At 31.2% G+C, this 3649-nt stretch overlaps 1 long non-coding RNA gene across 1 annotated transcript; it reads left to right on the top strand.

Moving 5' to 3' along the window:
- Window positions 1-276: 276 nt before the first annotated feature.
- Window positions 277-3447, top strand: LOC134241128 (uncharacterized). The gene is made up of 3 exons (XR_009986599.1): window positions 277-869; window positions 1114-1242; window positions 2841-3447. It is a non-coding gene; the product is annotated as an uncharacterized LOC134241128 (long non-coding RNA).
- The last annotated feature ends 202 nt before the right edge of the window (window positions 3448-3649 follow it).

Raw genomic sequence — 3649 nt, 5'->3', positions numbered from 1 at the left:
CAGTTATATTCATCATAATGTGCTTTAATTAATGTCGTTTTTCATCACACAACTTTGTTCGACCGACTTTTCTCTAACATCAAACTTTAAACAAGTTGTTGGAAAATGAAACATTCTGGAAAATGAACTTTGTGAGCTTCGTAAAAACGTTTTATATATTTATTAACAACTAAAAAATTATATCACTTGTCTGTTCTGTACCGTATTATTCCTGGATCGAAACGCTACATACATTTCTGATTTCAATAATGGTGCAGTTAAAATGTCAAAAGTTTTCCTTGCTTCGTGCGTAAATGATAGAGCACAGACTGCATGGTTTTAAAGTATCTATGACAAAATCCACATTCGTATTTTGTAGTTTTAATTCTCCTATGCGTCTTCACAGCTCAGAATATTCTGTCTGAGGGCGAGAGATTGTTATTATCATGTCATAGGGGGCCGCCATACTTGCTATACGAAACTAAAAGTCAATACATGTATAATTTATGACGTAAAAAAATCGAATTCTTCATTGATAAAACTTATATTGATATAAAATAGTGTATTTTCAGTGAAAAATTATTCAGATAGTGTTTTTAATCTTTTTTTAAACAGAAATCTTGGAAATTCGAAACTAAGGTATTTCTTAGCTCTACCGTACATTTTTGAATAGGCGCAAACTTGAAAACGCGCGAGACGTTGGAAGTGGGAATTTGTAGAGTGGAAGAATCAGTATTTGTGATCTATTATTTGCATAGTCACTGTGCCATTTTCGTATTGCATAATTTTATTTCGATCGGGTTCAATATTCTGTTTATACTAATTATGGTAGCCATGCGGTTTGCCTGGCGTTTGGGCTGTGAATTTGGTGATGTTGGCCTCCCTAAGAAGTAAGTTTAATATTGTTTTACTTGAATTTATATCTAACTTGATCATCTGTATCTAACAGTATTATGCAATATATTTTATCATGTTTAAATTCTGCAACTAAAAAGTTTTGTAAAACCGCGCATTTCCAGCATGCGATAGGCATAGGCCTGTTCAGCTCACATGTTAAAGTTACGCATACTTTTGTATGATTGCTTATGATTTTGATATTTTGTCAAATTCTTATTATGCTTTTGTAATTTGTAGTTTTTCACCCTCTCACAAGGTGTGTCCAATAAACAGTTCAGTGAGTCACTGATCTTAGTCAACTTTTTAAGAAAATAACAGAATATGAAGAAGGAAGACTATATATAGGATCGATCTACTTCATAACTGGTGAGTGACAAAAAATGGAGACAATCACTGAGTCAGAAATCTGTCTGTAAATGTTACCGTCTATTTGTAAAATAACAACTAATGAAAGCACATTATAATAAATTAATATGTCTCTTTTTTTAATGCAATTTTTGTCTAACTTTGCTTTGAGTTTGGATCCAACCATATAACCATACATGCCAACCTTCCCGATTTAGGCGGGATCCTCCCGATTTTACCCTTTCATCCCGCCTTCCCGATCGTGAAAGAAAAATTGCCCCAATTTCCCGATTTGACACAAATCGCCTTAAAAATTCCGTTTTAAAAAGAATTTTGTCAATCGGGATAAGAATATCAGACTTGTTTATTCAGTGTATACAGATTAAGTTTCAGTGTTTAGGCCTATTCAACAGAGGTGCTGTTAATTAGCCACAGGAAATCACTTCTCGCTTGAGCGCACGTTCTGACACAGCTGTCCAGGTAACTGTAGCCTGGAGCATTTAGGGGATTTAAAGGGTAACGTTATGCAAGTGAAACATTGAAAGGATAATTGTTGGTCATTTTATTAAAATCAAAAATTTAAAAACAATAACATGATTTACCATACAATAAAACTGGAGTCCAAAGAGATCGTTTTTTGAAAACGAAAGTAGAAAACTACAAAGCATAGCTGCTGAATTTATCTGTTTACGATGAAAAATATTTTGAATTGCAGATTAAAATTAATATGAACGTATTTAAAATGAAACAATAAACATGATAAAGTCTCACGTCAAAAAGAATTTCTTTTCCCCTCCTTCTTGCAAATGATTATGTTGAACTTTGTATTTTTTTTTAACATGTATGAGAATACCCACATGGCACTGTCAAGCCTGACAAAGTTCATATGATAGTTCTTGACTGTAACAAATTTAATATTTCTTTGGGATAAGTGTATTGGTAAACTCATGATTTATTTCTATTGTTTGTGACATAAGATTTAGCATGCATTGTAAATTTACATACTAGAAACAAATTTTCACAGCTTAATACTCACAAAAAATAATTGCATTATGATTTCCCAAAATTTCTTTCAATTTAATAACTAATTAGCAAATTCTCATTGTTAAAAATATAGATAATAAAGAATCTTGAAAATGTTTCCCAGAAACTTTACACTATATAGCACCAAAATCTCATGTATTCTTAATCTGACATATGTTAACCTTTGAAAAAAATTAATTAAACTTTGTACAATATTTTATTGATATGATATTGTGATAGAAATATAATACATTTTAAAAAAGAGGATAATTTCGTAATCATTTATTTTCACGACAAAATGTCGCGAATTTAAAGCTTTGAAAATTGTCGCCACGTGCAAAATCCCCCATGGGAATTTTCAAAAGTTGGCATGTATGTATAACATACATTGATTATAGACTGAGGCTCAAAACATTCACAGGCCTGATTGATCTACAAAATTGCGGTCCAAGAAAATAGGCTTAAATTCCACTCAGAATGTTTTAATTTGGAAGTGTCTCTGATGCAAAATTAAATGAAACTAAAATGCAAGAAAATACAAAAAAGTCTAATGTTTTACAATCATGGGTACTTTCAGAAAATCTTTCTTTTTGAAGGAAAAAGAGAAGCAGTTCACAAATGTTGATGAGCAGAAGAGAAGAAACTCTAGCTGCACAAAAATCTGAGCTCTTGAAAAAGAAACCAAAAAAAAAGAAATGAAAATATGAATGATATTCAATCAAAGGATCCAAATGGTGAAATTCTGGAAATTCCACTTGGAGAGACAATAAGGATTTTTGAATTGACCATCTCTGCTCGAACTGCTTGAAAACACTGAAAACTGTTACCCTGGTGCTGAACAAACTTTTCTCCTAGACTGGAATTAAAAACTGTTCAATTTCTGGCATTAAAACACAATTTGAAACATGCTGAGGAAGGATCCCCCTCTCCTTTTGACCAAGTAAGGTTAAAATTTCTGCAAAGAGTTGCATTTGAATTGAAATTTTTTATACTTTTACCAGGAATGAACTACATTACTCATTTACTATGGTTTAATGTGTCAGAATTGTCTATTTTAATGTTTTTAACAAAGATTTTGTTGCCATGGTTGGAAAACAAACAACATTTCTGTAAAATCTTTCAAGATGCTGTATTATAAATCATCTACTGTTACTTTTTTAGCATGACTTCATGCATTTTCATGAATAAACATGAATAATAATATTTCATTTTTTGTTTATGAATAAGCAAGAATATTCATGAATGCTAATGGTCATGAAATTTATTCATTCATGAACATTCCTGAAAAAATTCATCAAATTATTCATGAATAGTTCATGAAGATCCTATGAACTTATTATTGGACATTCTTGAAATGATGAATCTTCATGAATATGACTCTTCATGAATTATTCATGAAAAAAAA

Source organism: Saccostrea cucullata, unplaced genomic scaffold, assembly GCF_032062105.1.
Source record: "Saccostrea cucullata isolate Sc308-1 unplaced genomic scaffold, CSIRO_AGI_Scuc_v1 ctg23891, whole genome shotgun sequence".
Taxonomy (NCBI): domain Eukaryota; kingdom Metazoa; phylum Mollusca; class Bivalvia; order Ostreida; family Ostreidae; genus Saccostrea; species Saccostrea cuccullata.
Note: the sequence above shows the minus strand (reverse complement) of the source record. Positions and strands in the feature narration are given on the sequence as shown.